Source organism: Terrapene carolina, unplaced genomic scaffold (genome assembly GCF_002925995.2).
Source record: "Terrapene carolina triunguis isolate 2854851 unplaced genomic scaffold, T_m_triunguis-2.0 Scaffold148, whole genome shotgun sequence".
NCBI lineage: Eukaryota > Metazoa > Chordata > Testudines > Emydidae > Terrapene > Terrapene triunguis.
In genome coordinates this window covers 3,789,967-3,810,145 of record NW_020664499.1, presented here as the reverse complement: position 1 = coordinate 3,810,145, position 20,179 = coordinate 3,789,967, and positions in this window count along the sequence as shown.

Genomic DNA, 20,179 nt, shown 5'->3' with positions numbered 1-20,179 from the left:
AAGAGCTGTGTTTCATTTGTGGTGGGAGAAGAATGATGCTGAACAGGGCCGGCTTTAGGCCAATTCCACCAATTCCCCCGAATCGGGCCCCGCGCCTAAGAGGGCCCCGCACCCAGTGGCAGGGCCGCCCAGAGTGGGGGGCAAGTGACAGAGAATCCCTTCCCTGGCTGGAGACACCTTTTTTTTACTCACCCGGCGGCGCTCTGGGTTTTTGGCAGCACTTTGGTGGCGGGTCCTTCAGACCCGGAGCGAGTGAAGCTCCGGGTCTGAAGGACAAGCCGCACGTATTTTTTTTACGTGTTTTTTTTTTTAGTCATCCCCGTCGGGGCCCCATCAAAACTGTTCGAATCGGGCCCCGCACTTCCTAAAGCCGGCCCTGATGCTGAATATTTGCCATAACCTAGAGAATAGGCGGAATTGGAGGGGGAGGAGGGCGTTGTGCCTCTCCCCATCCCCCTCCAACTGCAAGCCTCAGGCAGGCAGCCTGAGAGTGCAATGAGTTCTGCAGAGGAGACAGGAGACCTGCTGCTCCCAGTTTGCACTCCTGAGGCAGGGAGTCAGAATTTTATTTATAAACAGAGTGATTAACAGGTGATTAAGATAAGAAAGGGCTGTTGGGATGTTTCCTGAAGTTAAATGATCTGTTCCAAGCTTGGTTAACTGCAAAAAGTAAGTAGCCTAAACAATAGAAAGTAATTGTAGATTTTTCTACAATTGTTTCAATTGTTGTATTCAAGAGGTGGTAACAAAAATTACTAATATCTTTCTTTGAGATGATAACTGATTTTTTAGACAAAGGAAATGCAGTAGATTTAATCTACCTGGATGTCAGTAAGGCATTTGATACAGTTACACATCAGACGTTATTAGCTAAATTTGAGAAGATGGGGATTAATATGAGAACTCAAAGGTGGATAAGGAACTGGTTAGAGGAAGACTACAACAGGTCGTACTGAAAGGTGAACTGTCAGGCCGCTAGAGGGAGTTACTAGTGGAGTTCCTCAGGGATCAGTCATGGGACCAATCTTATTTAACATTTTTATTGCTGACCTTGGCACAAAAAGTGGGCATGTGCTAATAAAATTTGCAGATGACACAAAGTTGGGAGGTATTGCCAATGCCGAGGAAAACCAGAATACCATACAAGAAGATCTGGATGGCCTTGTAAACTGGAGTAATAGAAATGGGATGATATTTAATAGTGCAAAGTGCAAGGTCGTGCATTTAGGGACTAACAGCAAGAATTTTTGCTATACGCTGGGGACTTATCAATTGGAAGTGACAGTGAAGGAGAAAGAGCTGGGTGTATTGGTTGATCACAGGATAGTACGAGCCGTCAATGTGATGCGTCTGTGAAAAAGGTTGATGTGACCCTGGGATGCGTCAGACAAGGTATTTCTAATAGAGATGGGGGAAGTGTTACTGCCATTATACAAGGCACTGATGAAACGTCATCTGGAGTATTGTGTGCAATTCTGATCTCCCCTGTTTCAGAATAATGTATTCAAACTGGAACAGGTGCGAAGAAGGGCTAATTGGATGATATGAGGAATGGAAAACCTATTTTTTGAGAAGAGACTCAAAAAGCTTGGCTTGTTTAGTCTAACCAATACAAGGCTGAGGGGAGATATGATTGCTCTGTATAAATACAGCCAAGGGATAAATACTGGGGAGGGAGAGGAGTTATTTAAGTTAAGCATCATTGTGGACTCCAGAACAAATACATATACATTGGCCATCAATAAGTTTAGTTGAAATTATTCAAAGGTTTCTAACCATCAGAGGAGTGAAGTTCTGGAGCAGCCTCCCCAGTGGAGCAGTGGGGGCAAAAACCTAACTGGCTTCAAGACTAAGCTTCGTAAGTTTATGGAGGGGGTGGTATGACAGGACTGCCTACAATGGCACGTGGCCCATCGGCGACTGCCTGTAGCAGAACTCCCCAACGGCTGGAGATGGGACACTAGAGGGGGAGGACTCTGAGTTACTATAGAGAATTCTTTCCCAGATATCTGCCTGGTGGGTCTTGCCCACATCCTCAGGGTCTAACTGATCATCATATTTGGGGTCAGGAAGGAATTGTCCCCTGGATCAGATTGACAGAGACCACGGGGGCTTTTTGCCTTCTTCTACAGCATGGGTCATGGGGTCATTTGCAGGTTTAAACTAGTGTAAATGGTGAATTCTCTGGAATTTGAAGTCTTTAAACGGTGATTTGAGGGCGTCAGTAACTCAGCCAGAGGTTAGGGGTCTATTATAGGAGTGAGTAGGTGAGGTTCTGTGGCCTGTACTGTGCAGGAGGTCAGACTAGATGATCATGATGGTCCCTTCTGACTTTAGTAAGAGTATCCGAGTAAGAATATACATTATAATTTTAAACCTACCCAGCGTCCCTTAAGTGACTTACCACAAGATGTCAGAACATGTTAGTATTAGAGCTGAGTGGGTCTAATACTTATTTTCTTTCTTGATATAGGAATTAGATGCAATGCTCCTGTAAAAAATTCTAAATTATTATCTGCAAAAACATTAGAGTTTTCAATTGCCTAAGTAGCCCCTGGAATCATGGTTAAAGTTGCGGGCTCCCTCCCCCCACCCAAATCTGAAATGACACCCCTGTGGGCAGGCACAGAATTTGCCCCCCCACACACACACAAACATGCAGCCCTATTGGAGCCACCCTCCCCCCACCCCCAAATATAGAAGTCAAACTATACCTGACCTAGAGTAATGTGTTTTCAAAAGATCCCTCCGAAAGACTAGCTTTTTCATTTGCAATGTCACCCTCAGAGATAGATCGTGTCTATGTGAAGGTTGACTGATCTTGAGATCTGAAATGTAGCATGATAATAAGCACAGAAGACATTTAAAAATGAAAGTCTTCCTCATCTGCTTCAGTCCCTTTTCTTTCCCTTTGAGCCTTGCTGCTGAAAACCTTACTGTATTTTTAGCCTTCATCCTTGCTGTGGCTGAAAAGTACTAAACCTCTGGTTCAGGCAGGTACAGGAAGGGTGAACATGGGAAACAAAGAGCTGCTGTCTAGAGCTGCTATGCCCTATACTGTTTGGACAGGAGAGACAGGGCCGCCCAGAGGATTCAGGGGGCCTGGGGCAAAGTGGGGGAGCTTGTACTCACCGGACGGCTCTCCGAGTCTGCGGTGGCGGCATTTCGGCAGCGGGGGGGGCCCTTCAGTCGCTCTGCGTCTTCGGCAGCACTGAAGGGCCCCCCGTCGCCGAAATGTTGCCGAAGACCTGGACCGCAGCTCTGTGAGTAGCCAGGGAAAGGATTCTCAGCCAGGGCTCGCGGGGCCCCTGCGGCCTGGGGCAAATTGCCCCACTTGCCCCCCCACCCAGCCCCGGGCAGCCCTGAGGAGAGAGATACTTGTGTCTGCGTCCTTTGCTTTGCTAATGAAAGCCAGCGCTCCACTTGGAGGAATTTCTGTTTATAAAGAAAATCTGGTAGCCATAACTTTCTTTATTGCAAAACCATTTTCCTAACTCTTAGCTATTGTGAGAGACAGAGAATGTGCATGTCTTGTAGAGCTTCAAGACAGCTGCAGGGATCTGACACCAGATCTTGTTTCATATTAAGGATACGAAATAAGCATCAACTGAGAGCATGGAATAAGAAACAGCTGTTTTAAAGAAATGATTATGAAACCCTCCCTTCTCTGGCTGTCTGTGGAGCCTTTCTAATGATCAGTTTATAATTTTTCCTATCTTTTGATTACCCTTTCAGATAGCACAGTATAACACAGGATATGACCATTCATAATTATATATAATCGATTGCCATATGTGGGGTTGGAAAGGAATTTTCCCCAAAGTCAGTTTGGCAGTGACCTTGAGGGTTTTTCACCTTTCTCTGCAGCATGTGGTGTGGGTCACTTGCCAGGATTATCTGGATATATCTCACTTAATCAGTTCCCTGCGATTGGTGCACGTCAGTCCCTCCTCTTTTCTTCCCAATGACACATAATAGTCTAGTCTTCTGTGGGCTGTAACAAATTGGTGGTGGGGTTTAGTGTATGGGTGTTTGGTGGCCTGTGATATACAGGAGGTTAGACTAGATGATCCGGTGGTCCCTTCTGGCTTTACCATCTATGACTCTAAAGCTGACAGCATAGTCTCAAAATCACCTTGAAAATACTTCTTTCATAATATGTATTAGTGTTAATATCATCACAGTCATGGGTAGAATAATGGTTGTTAATAATGGAAGGCAACTACATGATGCACTGTGGTTTGATCAATTATATTCTGCCAGTCCACTAGAATGAAAATGTGAAGTTAAGATGCCATGCTCCAATTGCATAAACAGATCTCTAGGTATTTTATTGGTTCCTCCTTTTGTGGCACCGCCCTGTAGGAATCTTGCCTCTGGTCTTTGAGCACCACAGATCTCACTTACAGGATTCCATAGCATAGGCACATTTTAAAGCATTGCTCCATTTCTGTATTTGTTTCTTGGTCTCCTTTCCAGATGAAAGCTTTAAACCAGGGGTCGGCAACCTTTCAGAAGTGGTCGCCGAGTCTTCATTTATTCACTCTAATTTAAGGTTTCGCGTGCCAGTAATACATTTTAACATTTTTAGAAGGTCTCTTTCTATAAGTCTATAATATATAACTAAACTATTGTTGTTGTATGTAAAGTAAATAAGGTTTTTAAAATGTTTAAGAAGCTTCATTTAAAATTAAATTAAAATGCAGAGCCCCTGACCGGTGGCCAGGATCTGGGCAGTGTGAGTGCCACTGAAAATCAGCTCGCGTGCTGCTTTTGGCACACGTGCCATAGGTTGCCTACCCCTGCTTTAAACCATAAAACATGGTGCAGGGAGACTTCTTTCCACTTGGACTTTAACATTGTGGTCTAAAAATCAGACTTGGTTTTTCTGACATCTGGGCTAGCAATAATTGGCTGTAAGGTGCAATTCCAAGAGCAAAAGTAGAGACCTCGACCTAAACAACATTACCAGTGAGGAGTACCAGCCTATTAAATGAACAGTAGTGAGCTCCAGTCCAGATGTTTTCCTTCTGGGTCACAATTGTGACATTGATTTTAGACAGGTACGGTTTGGTACTCAAACATGATTGAATACAGCTTTGCATAAATTTAGTGCATGGATTTGTCTGTATAATGTCGATTGGTTAAAAAGGCAGTGGGGCTTTCGTGCTTCATTCTACTTGCATTTCCCACATACAGTAAGTAATTAAGACCCCAATCTTGAAAATTGCTCTCCTCATATGGAGCCACACTGATTAATGGGACTCCATACAGAAGCCAATGACCCTTCCTGGAACAGAGTAGTTTGCAAGATTGGGCCTCAGAGCCCATTCAAATGTTGGGATGAATGGTTCTATCTTTATATGATGGGATCCTATCCACAATATGCTGTCAAGTTTGAGAGTTAAAGTCACAGTTTATTAAAAAATTATACACACAAAAACTGTGCCAGGATCCCCCTCACCACAGAAGGGACAAGTGTCAGGGAGGGAAGTAACCTTCAACAGGTACATGCCCATGCTCACAGCTCCATGAAGGAGCCACCACTAATATCCCCAGTGAGCCAGGGGACCAAGGTGGAATACAGACTGGCCCACTGGGGCTCCTCACTCTCCACAGGTGGTTGGAGGTCCCACCACTTGGAGTTGAGGCAGGACAAAAGGGTGAGGAAATGAAGGTTATGGAGCACAAGTGTGTATAGCTGTTTTTTAGGCGTGATTCGGAAATGGACTGACTGCAGTTGCACAGCCAGCTCGGGGTTTGTGAAGGGGATGGCTGAGGGGCTTGTAGGGTAGGGGCCTGATGGTGAGGTCCAGAGGGCCAGGGGTGGGCGGGGAGCACCTCCAACAGGACCCGCTTAAGGAAGTCCCAAGAGGTGGGTGGCAAGGCTGCCCTCAGCCCCTGGAGTATATGCTGGAGAACACAAGGGGGTGGAGAGCCACATGCGCTGGCCAAGCACCATGGGATCCATTCAGTCCCTCCAGTCGTAGTCCTGGAGGTCTCTAAGCTTCATGGTACCTGCCAGGACCAACCTCCAGTGCACAGAGAGGGCCTCTACCACCTGCACACCGAGCTATGGGTTGTGTAGCAGGGGCTCTGCAAGGAGATCTTCCCCCAGACATGGAACTTGTTACCAAGACCAGCTTCCAGGTCTGGAGGAGGTCCTGGTAGAAGACATGCAGCTTGGAGAGGTCTCACTGAAGACCCCTTGAATGGAGGTAAAAGAGTTGCTTGTTGTATTGGAGCCCTTGGAGGCAGCAGAAGAAGGTTGTGCACCAAATTGCTCCATGCTGGACTACCTGCACCATAAAGGAGTCTCTGCTTTTTTTCTCCAAAGATGGTACGGCCCAGGACAATGTAGGTCTGGTCCAGCTGCAGTGAGATGGCTTTCGCTATGGCCGAATAGTCCATGCTGAGGTGCAAGACAGGATGCCAATTCCGAAGGTAGCAGAGGTCCCCCGTTTTGGATAGCAGAGCGAGCAGCCCTGGTTTGGCTGTGGATTTGCCTCTCGTTACCTCCCCACCTTCCAAGGCGCCTCCCAGGCATCCGTGGACTGGGCTTGTTGGTATGGGACCGGTGACACTCACAGAGCAAGTCGGGGGCATAGATGTTGCTTGCTGGCTCCCATGAGAGCTCCTCTGGGCCATAACCGACCCAATCTACAAGATACAGGAGCTTCCCTCATAGGATCTTGGAATTGAGGATTTGATTCACAAGGTATGCTGCCTGACCTCGCACCATGACTAGAGGAGAAGGGACCTGCGTTCATCCCAGCGCAGCGCTGGGGGGGTGTTTTTTCAGTAGGGAGACATGGAACACAGGGTGTACTCGCTTCGCGGGGGAGTAGCTGGAGGTGGAAAGTGACCAGGTTAATTTACTGGGTGATGAGGAAGGGACCAAAGTGTCGGTAGTTATGTGGAGCCAACTTCCAGTCCTCAGTGGTGGAAACTTTCCATGGATCCATACTGAGGTCTGATGAAAACTCTTGAACCCTTGTAACCCCTTGCCAAATTTCAAGACCTTGCTCCAAAGCATGGGGATGCTAGAGCTTCTCAGATAGGTCACTAGAATTTTTCAACATGGACAAAGGTAGTCCTGCAGCAGACATTGGGCCTGGGAAATTTCAGCCTGATCAGTTAAAGTATGACAAAGCTATAAGCAACTGAAAACAGGGTCTTATAATAGGAAGTGTCAGGCAACTTTACTAATAGGTGGTGCTGTCTCCCCAGCCTATGGCTTACATCTACACTACAAACTAGGGGTGTAGTCCACTGCTCTCCAAGCTAGCAGGAGTATAAATAGCAGTGTAGCCATGGTAGCATGGACAGCAGCAGAGAGGCATAGCTGAGCCATACCAAGTACAAACCTATCAGAAACCAGTGGGTACATACTCGGCATGGCTCAGCCAGGCCTCCTCTCCTGCTATCAGTGGTACCACGGCTACACTGCTATTTATACTCCGGCTGTCCTGATGAGAGATAGCACGAGTTGGTGTCCATGAGCAGGGGAATTCCACCCCTAGCTCTTAGTGTACATGTAGCCTCAAATAGCATTACCTCCTTTGACCCAAGTGGTTAGCCAGTCTTGTGGATTGTTTCCTTGAGAAGGAGACATGAATAATGAAGTCAGGTATTTTTTTGATGCAATCCTGTTTATTTACATATAGTCCTGTTTCTCTGAACGTAATATGAATCAAACAGCAGGAGACAGTTTCTTTGCTCACAGTTCCAAGCATCTTTCCAGCCAGTACTCTGTCCAAAAGTGCTCCCTGTTCACTTTTTCTCACGGTCATGCTATAAGTGCTTCTCTGCTGTCTCTGCGGCTTCCTTGCTGCCTTCTTTGTGTGCTTCTGTAGTGTTTCTCTCTTTGTTGCTCCTCCTTTCTGTCACTCCCACATATATCTCCCTCACCCAATACCTAGCCCCCTGTATTTGCATTCAGACCCCAGTAAAAACCCCTCTCTATGTGTTTTGAGGGGTGGCTCCTATTGTTTCAGCTATCTCTTCCATAAACTTGGAATTAAATTGTTTTTTTCATTTATCCTGAATGAAGGGCAGCTGCTACACCCACCAGCCTCAATTAGGTTTCACCCAATCCCCAGCAGAACAATAACATAATGCCTGAGTATTTGTTTTAGTGATTCAGATTCTACTTGTTAGAATTAAAGGGTATTAAGATCAGTTTGACAGCAGCTGTGAAAGTAAGTCCTGCATATTGGCCCAATTTATGCAAGGTACATATGCAAGTGCCTAATTTCAAGCATGTGAGAAGTCTCATTGAAGTCCTTCTGAATTAGGGTAATTATGCACAAAGCACTGCCTCCTGAAACGTGTACCTCAAGAGATACTGAATGAAATAGGATTGTGATGGAGCCATCTAAGGAGATGTGCTTGTTTATTTAACAGCCATGTTAACCAGCATGCACCAGCCTATCTGCCTTCTAAACACAGGGTTATTTTTGTTTTAAAAATTGCTACACACTTGTGTGGAAATGATTTTCAAAGTCTCCAAACTCAGCCAACTCCAAATACCATAGAAAAACTTAGAAAACCTTAACTACTGCTGTTGGTTATGCTTCAGCTATGGGGGTCTTATCCTGCGCCAGTGAAATCCAATGAGACTTTTGCCATTGACCTCGATGGATGCAGGGTTAAGCACATTGTGAATAAACTTTTGCCACTTAACAACACTCAGTTTTACATATGATACACAAAGGAGCAGTGAGACATGTTAATGGGAGTTTGTAAAGCACTGACATCTTTAAATAGAAGGTGCTTTTACTGATTTGCAAAACAAAAAGATTATTTAATATAATTAATATTAATTGTTATATATCCTAAATACAATCAAGACAGATTCTTAGGCCTGGTCTACACTAGGAGTTTATGTCAAATTTAGCGCCGTTACATCGAATTAACTCTGCACCCGTCCACACCATGAAGCTATTTAGTTCGACATAGAGGTCTCTTAAATTCGACTTCTGTACTCCTCCCCAACGAGGGGAGTAGCACTAAATTCGACATGGCCATGTGGAATTAGGCTAGGTGTGGATGGAAATCGATGCTAATAGCTCCAGGAGCTATCCCACAGTGCACCACTCTGTTGACGCTCTGGACAGCAGTCCGAGCTCGGATGCTCTGACCAGCCAAACAGGAAAAGCCCCGGGAAAATTTGAATTCCTTTTCCTGTCTGGGCAATTTGAATCTCATTTCCTGTTTGGACATCGTGGCGAGCTCAGCAGCACTGGCAACGAAGCAGAGCTCTCCAGCAGAGATGGCCATGCAATCTCAGAATAGAAAGAGGGCCCCAGCATGGACTGATCGGGAAGTCTTGGATCTGATCGCTGTGTGTGGCAATGAGTCCGTGCTTTCGGAGCTGCGATCGAAAAGACGGAATGCAAAGATCTACGAGAAGATCTCTAAAGCCATGGCAGAGAGAGGATACAGCCGGGATGCAACGCAGTGCCGCGTGAAAATCAAGGAGCTGAGACAAGGCTACCAGAAGACCAAAGAGGCAAACAGACGCTCCAGATCCCAGCCCCAGACATCCCGTTTCTACGAGGCACTGCATTCCATCCTAGGTGCGGCCGCCACCACTACCCCACCACTGACCGTGGACTCTGAGGATGGGATATTGTCGACGGCCGCTTCCTCGGACATGTTAGCAGACGGGGAAGATGAGGAAGGAGATGAGGAGGACGAGGCAGTCGACAGCGCTTACAACGCTGATTTCCCCGACAGCCAGGATCTCTTCATCACCCTCACGGAGATCCCCTACCAACCCTCCCAAGGCGTTAACCGTGACCCTGAATCAGGGGAAGGATCAGTCGGTGAGTGTTTTAAACATGTAAACATTTATTTTGAACAGAACAGGAATATTAACAATATTAACAATGGGTTTTGCATGATTACTTTGCCCTAGGCGCTTAACGTTTCAGTCCTTGGCAGTGCAACTACTGAAAAAAAATCTAACAATGTCCGGTCTAGCATGATTGTTCTGCCCAAGCCGCTCTACTGTTTAGTCCCTGCCAGTGCAGCTACGGTAAAATCCGGTCTATATGTCCGGGGATAGAGCTGAAATCCTCCAGGGACATCTCCACGAAGCTCTCCTGGAGGTAATTGGAAAGCCTTTGCATCAGGTTCCTGGGGAGAGCTGCCTTATTGGGTCCTCCGTAGTAGGAAACGTTTCCGCGCCAGGAGACAAGCAAGTACTCCGGGATCATTGCCCTGCAGAGCATGGCGGCATACGGCCCTGGTCTTTGCAGGCTTTCCCGAAGCATCCTTTCTTTCTCCGTCTCTGAAATCCTCATCAGAGTGATGTCGCTCATGGTGACCTGCTTTGAATTAGGTAGGGGAATGTTAGTATTGGGATTGCTTGCCTGTTCCTTTACAGAACTGTAACCGGCGGTTTACAGCCACGCGGTGGAGGCGGGAGAGGGGCAGCATACAGGGATCTTTCCCTGGGACAGCCGCGAGGGGGTGGGACAGGGGCAGAGTTCATGCTTGCCGGATTGCTGGCAGCAGGGACTGGCATTGCTTTCAACGTGAAAGGAGGCCAGTGCTATTATTAAAGTTTTAAGCAGCCACAAGTCTACGGCTTACCATGTCGGCCTGCTACACAAATTCCGGTGTCCTGCCCCGCTTCTCTGATCTGCACTGCAAGACCCCAGGCACTGAATGCGAAGGCCGAAAATTCGACCTTGTCCTGAGTGCGCATGTGATAGGTGCTGTGCATGGTCTTGTTCACAGAGAAAGACTATGTTCTTTGTTCACAACTAAATTTATCTTTCTGAGGAATTCACTCCCTTTTTCCCATCCCACAGCTGCGACTGTCTCACGACCTAGCCTGGCATCACACTCCCAGAAGCTAGCGCAGATTAGGCGTAGGAAGAAGAGGACACGGGAGGACATGTTCTCAGAACTTATGGGCTGCTCCCGAGCCCAGGCAGCCCAGCAGACCCAGTGGAGGGAGAACTTGTCCCAAATGCACCAATCACACATGGAACGGGAGGAGAGGTGGCGGCAGGAAGACCAGCAAGCGACTCAAACGCTGCTTGGACTAATGAGGGAGCAAACGGACACGCTCCGGCGCCTTGTGGATGTTCTGCAGGACCGGAGGCAGGAGGACAGAGCCCCGCTGCAGTCTATCTGTAACTGCCCTCCCCCGCCACCAAGTCCCATACCCCCCTCACCCAAAGTCCAAAGAAGGAGGGGCGGCAGAGTCCGTGAAAACTCTCACTCCACCCCTGCAGACTGCTCAAGTACCAGAAGGCTCTCATTCCCCAAAATTTGATAAGTCCTTTCCTTCCCGCCTCACCCAAGCCCCCGTCCAAGTTTCACCCCCCAGTTTCATGTGTAGTTGCTAATAAAAAATACGTTTCTGTTAATTACTCTTTCCATCATGTTCTTTTAGAGGAGAGTCTGTCTGAAGGGGGGGAAGGGGGTTGGTAATTGGACAGGACAGTCACCTTTACCAGGGTACAGAGGCGGGGGCAGGTTCAGCAGCAGGGCACACACACATTGCAGTCACTAGTTACCCTGGTCAGTCTGGGAGGTGGTTTTACTGTTCTGTGGGGGAGGGCTCTGTAACTTTGTGGCGGGGGAGGGCAGTTAGAGATCTTATGCAGCGGTCCTTATCCTGGATCACAGAGCCACGCAGCAGGGGATCTGTAACCGTCCTCCCCCTGCCACAAAGTCACATAGCCCTCACACACAGAGTCCCGAACAGGAGGGGTGGCAGGCTCCGTTGAAACAACCAGTCCACCAGTGCGGAGCCTGTCATTACTGGAGTTTAGAAGCGTCCTTTGCATCACTACACTACACCCGCTCCCCACCACAGTCTGCGTCCCAGGTTCAACACTTTACCGAGAAAACAGTAATAAAGAAAACGGTGTTCATTAACAAAATTCAAGTAATTTTATTTTTAAACGTGTGTTGGAAGGGGGGAATGGGGTGAACGGGGTATGTAACTGGAGAGGATAGTGAACATTTACTGGGTAAAGAAACGGGGGCAGATTCAGCTTCTCTGTAAACAAACTTAAAAGTCACAGGTTACCCTGCTCACTCAGGAACCTAGCTTTCAAAGCCTCCCGGATGCACAGCGCATCCCGCTGGGCTCTTCTAATCGCCCGGCTGTCTGGCTGGGCGTAATCAGCAGCCAGGCTATTTGCCTCAACCTCCCACCCTGCCATAAAGGTCTCTCCCTTGCTCTCACAGAGATTGTGGAGCACACAGCAAGCTGCAATAACAATGGGGATATTGGTTTCGCTGAGATCACAGCGAGTCAGTAAGGTTCTCCATCTCCCCTTGAGACGTCCAAAAGCACACTCCACCACCATTCTGCACTTGCTCAGCCGGTAGTTGAAGAGTTCTTTTTCAGTGTCCAGGGCGCCAGTATAGGGCCTCATGAGCCAGGGCATTAGTGGGTAGGCTGGGTCCCCGAGGATCACTATAGGCATCTCCACATCCCCAAGAGTTATTTTGTGGTCCGGGAAGTAAATACCTTCCTGCAGCACTCTAAACAGACCAGAGTTCCTGAAAACACGAGCGTCATGAACCTTGCCCGGCCATCCGACGTTGATGTTTGTAAAACGTCCCCTATGGTCCACCAGTTCTTGCAGCACCATTGAAAAGTAGCCCTTTCGATTGATGTACTGGCTAGCCTGGTGGTCCGGTCCCAGGATAGGGATGTGAGTTCCATCTATAGCCCCACCACAGTTTGGGAATCCCATCGCGGTGAAGCCATCTATGATGTCCTGCGCGTTTCCCAGGGTCACTACCTTTGAGAGCAGTACCTCAACGATTGCGTTGGCTACTTGCATGACAACAACCCCCACGGTAGATTTGCCCACGCCAAAGTGGTTCGCGACTGACCGGTAGCTGTCTGGCGTTGCAAGCTTCCAGAGGGCTATGGCTACTCGCTTCTGGACAGTCAGGGCTGCTCGCATCCGGGTGTCCTTGCACTTCAGGGCAGGGGACAGCAACTCACAAAGTTCCATGAAAATCCCCTTCCGCATGCGAAAGTTTCGCAGCCACCGTGATTCATCCCAGACCTGCAGCACTATGCGGTCCCACCAGTCCATGCTTTTTTCCCGGGCCCAGAATTGCCGTTCCACAACATCAACATGACCCATTGCCACCATGATGTCCTCGGTGCGGGCTCCCGTGCTTTGTGACAGGTCTGTGCCACTCTCAGACTTCAGGTCCTCACCGCGCTGCCGTAGCCTCCTCGCCCGATTTCTCAGCATCTGCCTCTGGGAAAGGTGGATGATAAGCTGCGAGGTGTTGACAACGGCCATAACTGCAGCGATGGTCGCAGCGGGCTCCATGCTCGCAGTGCTGTGGCGTCCGCGCTGTCACTGACCAGAAAAGTGCGCGAACTGATTTCCCACCGGCGCTTTCAGGGAGGGAGGGTGGGAGTGACGGTCGGATGACGACAGTTACCCAAAAGCACCCTCGACACATTTTTTTACCCAGAAGGCATTGCCGGCTCGACCCAGAATTCCAATGGGCAGCGGGGACTGCGGGAACTGTGGGATAGCTGCCCACAGTGCACCGCTTCAAATGTCGACGCTTTCCCCGTTAGTGTGGACTCACAAAGTCGAATTACTGTCCTTAGTGTGGACACACACGTTCGACTTTGTAATATCGATTCCACATATTCGATTTAAGTAAAATCGAACTACTCTCGTAGTGTAGACATACCCATAGATCACATGCCATTAGAAATTTCTAGCTCACTAGATAATATGCTAACAGGATGAAGAAATATATTGACATTCTCTCCAGTATGTATGCTGTCAGGAGCATATAACTTAAAAACAAAAAAATACTGTTGAGACAATAATGATCACAAAAAGCATTAGAGGCCCAAGGTTATTCCTGTTGTAGTTAATGGTGAAATCCCCATTGACTTCAATGGCAACAGGATCCGGCCTGTTTTAGTGAGCGTTTCTGCTTACTTTCATTGTAGTCTGAATTATAGCCCTGTAATCTCTGGAACCCATAGTATTTTCCATTGCTACATCAACAGCTGTTAGCAAGTGTCCAGACTCTTAAAGTGCATGATTCCCTGCTGATGCACGCAGCTAGCAAGCTACACTAGATTGCATCTGCATTATAAACACACTATGGTTTCAGATGTGTTTTCTCTCCTTTCTAAGGGCTAACCTACACACAGATTTACACCAAAATAATGATGGTGTGGTCTGAAACTGATGTGATACTACTCTTACTTTGGAATAAAAGTAGTAACCTTATCTTTAGCTTAGGCCAATAACAAACTAAATCAACATTACTACCTTTATTCCAAAATAACAGTGGTTACACACAGACTTGCACGGAACTACATTGTGTTTAAGTCACAGCTTTTGTTATTTATGAGCAAAATTATGTGTAGACAGACACTAAGGCACATCCTTACTGGATGTGCTTGCACACTGATCCAGTCACTACAGTTAAGCAAATTAACACATGTTGCAAATATTTGCAATAAATGCATGGAGTAAGACAATTTGAAAAAGATATTATCGCTTAAAGCAGACCTGACCAGACCAGACCAGCTGCCAAATCTCTCACCTTCAAATGTACTATGGAGATTATATAGGTCTGCCTGAGGTGGTACATAGGAATTTCCATTCAGGCTCAGGCTAGCCTTCCTTCTTGTCAAGTATCTTATCTCTGCCAGGGGCCAGTACAGTACTAGCTAATTTAGATGAAGGTGTATGAAGTCCCACCAGTGGGCAGTTAACCTATGGAATAACCTACCCATAAGAGAGTTTCTTTCTTGCCCATAACATACCAGGGTTTATGGCATGGAGCATAAAGGTTTATATTCCCTATTAAAACAAAATTATCCTATCCAATGTAACTGCACATGTTCTCATTAGCCACATATTCCTAAATACCTTTTAAAACCCTACTAAGCCCTCGAATTCAATTATATTTTGTGGCAATGAGTTCCACAAGTTAATTATGTACTTAAAAAAACCAACTTCCTTTTATCAGTTTTATCAAATTTGTTGCCTTTCTACTGCACTGAACACCCCTTTTTCTTGCATTATTAAAGAGGGATCAGGACACAAATTATTCTGATTTGAAGGCATGTATTACACTCCTCTCACTAAGCTAGTAGTTCAGTTACCTGGGATTTTTAACTAAGTACAGGACCAGTCTGCATGTGCCAAATATATGGCACACAGGACACTGCTCTGTTGGTTCTCCCCACCCACACATGTGTAGCACTAAAAACGTACATTGAATTATTCATTCACTGCAAATGATGCCTAGTCTATTAAAAAAAAAGTTTTTGCATTACACAAAGTTATATTTCAACCCTGCCTCTTTAAATCTGGGGTTGTGTTCTAAAATCAGCAGAACTCTAGGACTCAGGAAGTGATCTGCTGTCCTTGAAGGGATGAGCTTTGTGCAACACTTCCATACTCTGCTGGGCTTTCTTTTGCTTTGCAGGTATTGCAGTCCTTATTTTGTTAATATTTCATTGTTGTGATGATTATATTTAGAGTTGTGATAGTTTAAGTATCAACCATAGAAGTGATAAGTCCACACCACGCATTTGTAAAATGGTGGTGGCTTTTTGCCTCAGCAAAAAGCTGCTGTACACAAATGCAATGTCTTAAGAATGAGTAGTTTTTAAACTGGCCTTAGAGTGTAACAGATGGAGTTGAGTGTTCCCAGACCCACAACCCTGCTACCATCTCTGCGCGCGCGCGCGCGCACACACACACACACACTCCCTCCCCAGTTGATGGATCCTTTCTGATCCCCCTTTTTCTCCTGCCCTCCTCACAATGGAAAAGTACCTTTATTGCTGTCTCCCAATTGCTAAAGCCCCTTTGCATCCCCTAGAGATATAAACATCCCTGCCTGAACCACTTGTGGAATTCCTCCACCCCCATATGTGCTATGTAGGTCATAAATTTCTGCTTGAGGCCCTGCATATCTTACTTCACTTATTGCCTAGCAAAACCTAGGGCCATGACCAAATAAAGCCCATCCTTTGTTTATCTTTGCCCTGGAATAATTGTTAGTAGTATCCATGGCTTTCTTTATTTATAAACACAACTCTGTCCTGCCTCTTTCCCTTCTCCATATTAACACACTATCTGATTTAACCAGTCCTTTCATATACCTGGTATCCAGGAACCACCAGAACTCTTTAATTTTCAGTGTCCCGCCAAGACATCAGTTATGTCTAGCCCCTCTTGTCAAACCAAGCAATCCATTTTCCCCATTCTAAGATTCCAGTATTAAACATCAAAACCCTGCATTTGCCTGCATCTCAGCTTCTTCTATTGTCTGGGCCAACACAGAGGACTGTGAGCTGATCCTTTTTAGAGATAACTGGGAAATGATGAAAGGCTAAATCTGTGTGGCCCTTTTTCATTGTACACCAACGCTGCACATGGGCCATCCCTTGTAATGATGCCATTATCTAAATGTCAAAAGGTAACATTAACCAAAAGAGGAAAAACACTCAGCGAAGCTGTAAAACACGAACATCACAAAGATTCATTATTCTTATTCAACCTCGTTAATAAGGTATGTGCTCACTGTGCCAAGACAGCTAGAACAAGTAATCTCAACAAGCTTGAGGTGCCTAGGAAAAGCTATTGTCAGTAGCTAAGATGTTCACAGCTTTACCAATGCAAGCCTTTTAATGACCATGTCAAGGCTCCTTCCCCACTCTGATCTTTAGGGTACAGATGTGGGGGCCTGCATGAAAACTGTGTAGTTGCTGGTGAGTATTTGCTTCAGGTTGGGGGGTTGTCTGTAAGACAAATACTCACCAGCAACTACACACCACACCACAGAAACACCAACCCAGGAACCAATCCCTGTAGCAAACCTCATTGCCTACTCTGTCCCCATATCTACTCTGGCGACACCATCAGAGGACCCAACCACATCAGCCACACCATCAAGGGCTCATTCACCTGCACATCCACTAATGTTATATATGCCATCATGTGCCAGCAATGTCCCTCTGCCATGTACATTGGCCAAACCGGACAGTCCCTCCGTGTTAGTCTGTATCCGCAAAAAGAACAGGAGTACTTGTGGCACCTTAGAGACTAACAAATTTATTAGAGCATAAGCTTTCGTGGGCTACAGCCCACTTCTTCGGATGCATATAGAGTGGAACATATATTGAGGAGATATATATACACACAACTCCCACCTGTTCATGCTCTCTGTATGTGTGTATATATATCTCCTCAATATATGTTCCACTCTATATGCATCCGAAGAAGTGGGCTGTAGCCCACGAAAGCTTATGCTCTAATAAATTTGTTAGTCTCTAAGGTGCCACAAGTACTCCTGTTCTTTTTGCGGATACAGACTAACACGGCTGCTACTCTGAAACTGAACAGCTCCTAGGCGCTCTTGGACCGTGAATGGTCCTTCCCACGACGCTTCCATTTTATGGGCCTGGAGCGCCTTTAAGACCATGACTTGGTCTCCTACTTTGAAGGACCGTTCTCTGGAATGTTTATCAGACCAGGCCTTTTGCTCTTCCTGAGCATCCTTTAGGTTTTCTTTAGCAAGGGCTAAAGAGTGTCGGAGGGTGCTTTGTAGGTTGCTTACAAAGTCTAGAATGTTAGTTCCTGGAGAAGGCGTAAACCCCTCCCATTGCTGCTTCACCAACTGTAATGGCCCCTTAACCTCGCGGCCATACACAAGTTCAAATGGTGAAAACCCTAGACTGGGATATGGTACAGCCCTGTAGGCAAAAAGCAACTGCTGCAACAGCACCGTCCTTGCTCCCCTGACTCCAGCTAACAATTACTCTGTTCTGTCCAGCAGCTCCTTTTATATGAGCCTCCTGGGCTTTGATTGGCTGCTACCTGCAGCCTCTCTGATTGGCTGTTCTCACAGCTGCTCTAGGCAGCCTGGAGGACTCATCTGTACTTCTCTTTCCTTGGGCCGGGTGTGGTAGGACCACCAGGCCTCCAGCAGAGGGCCTCTGAGCCTGGTGCATCCTGTGTCAGGGACTCTATCCTGGGAAGCAGTGACTCTGAAAAGATTTGAGGGTTGTGGTGGATAATAATAACACTAGTTCCCAATCTGATGATGTGGCCACAGGGGCTAAGGCAATCCATGGATGTATAAACAGAGGAATTTTGAATAGGAGTAGAGACGTTATTTTACCTCTGTATTGGGCACTGGTGTGACTGCTGCTAGAATACTGTATCCAGTTCTGGTGTCCACAGTTCACGAAGGATGTTGATAATTTGGAGAGGGTTCAGAAAAGAGTCATGAGAATGATTACAGGATTAAAAAACATGCCTTACAATGATTTCCTCAAGAAGCTCAATCTATTTATCTTAACAAAGTGAAGGTTATTGGGTGACTTGATCATAGTCTATAAGTACCTACATGGGGAATAAAAATATTTAATAATGGGCTCTTTCATCTAGGAGACAAAGGTTTTATAAGAGCTAATGGTTGGAATCTGGGTAGTGAGGGTAATTAAACATTGGATTAAATAATCAAGGGTCATGGTGGATTCTCCATTGCTGGCCATTTGAAAATCAAGATGGGATGTTTTTCTGAAAGATATGAATTCAAAAGAAATTATTTTGGGGGAAATCTACGGTCTGTGGTATACAGACGGTCAGACTAGATGATGACAGTCTGGCCTTGCAGTCTAGGATTTTAAAAAAATTGTTTACTTTTCTTCTGACCCTCCCTCTAGCCTCTCTGCCCCAAAATTTTGTTGTTGTTCATTTCCCAATGCACTACCTGGTTCTAGCCTGGTCTGAGAGTGGAAATGCTAAACGACTACAAATAAGGCTGTTGTTGAGATATTTCTAGTAAACCAGAGGCAGGTAGTACACAAAATTATATGAGAAGGCTTTTTTCTTATTAGAGAGGAGATCAGACCAAAATCTTGAATGCAAACTCTCCGAGTTTTTGGGAAGTTCAAAATCCAAATTGGAATTTTATATCTTGGACCCATTTCTGCTTCTCAAGACTAACATGATTTGGATAAGAGTCACATAAGCATACAGACTTTATGGTACTTGATCAAAACCTTGGTCCTCTCATCATTTACAAATACTTGAAAAGCCCATACAAGAACCCATAGAAAATCTTATTCAGACTCTAGAAAATTTCAGGGTTTTTCTAGCATGCTTATTGTCATGTTATCTAAGTGCCTAGAAAGGAAGGGAAGGGAAATCTGTGGACAGGATTTGAACTTAAGAAGGGTCAGGTATAGGCTAGAGATGAGAGAATTTTTCTCGGAGATGGTCAGTAGATTTTTGAATAACCTACCACAGGAAGTAGTAGGTGTGAGCAGAATAAATGAATTTACAGCAAATAGCAGTTTACTTGATACTGAACAGTCCATCTCGCTATACTACCTACCAAGTAAAATAAACTTTCTCCGTAGGAAGCCCTATGACTCTCTTCATCCTTATAACTGCTATACTGCTAATGACATTATTCTGATGCCCTAATGACCAACTTCTACAGCATGTAGGAAGCCTAGATCAAATACTCGGCATATTCACAACTCTTTCTTTGATCCTGAAAGCCCATAATAACCTCCTCAGACTAGCATTTCTGACTGACACACCAAGAAAAAGTGTCCTAAATTATTGTGGAAAATGATCTGCATCTTTACAGCAAGTGATCCACTAGTGCTTGTCTTTACAAATCACTGTTCTCTTATTACATGGTAAGTTAAAAATCACAAATGTTTTAAACAGGCTAAGTATTTATTATACAATGTCCTACCCATATAATATGTAGTGCCTTGCACTGTGCTTTATGAGCTGTAAAGATAGGTATCGCTTCACTCAACACTGCGATACAACCAAATTTGGGGTGAAATATGGAAATTGTTTGAAAACGCACAGTGATCAGTTTAGGAAAGGAAATGAAGAGTCTCTCTGTGTATGGGGAATTTAGGCAGACACTAGTAATCCCAGTTAGAATTTAGCCAGGGTACGATATAATTCTTACAGATCTGCTAAGTCTCTAATTAATGCAGGTAGTCCTCCAAAAGGAGGAACCTCCAGCAAGCCAGCACTTGCACCTAATGCCATGCTTGTGGATTAGTTCAGTAATGATTGGGAAGAAGTGCTATCTACTGAAACCCCCACTCTACTCTCTGCAGTTTTCTTTAGAGGAGACCTCCCCTGCAAGTACT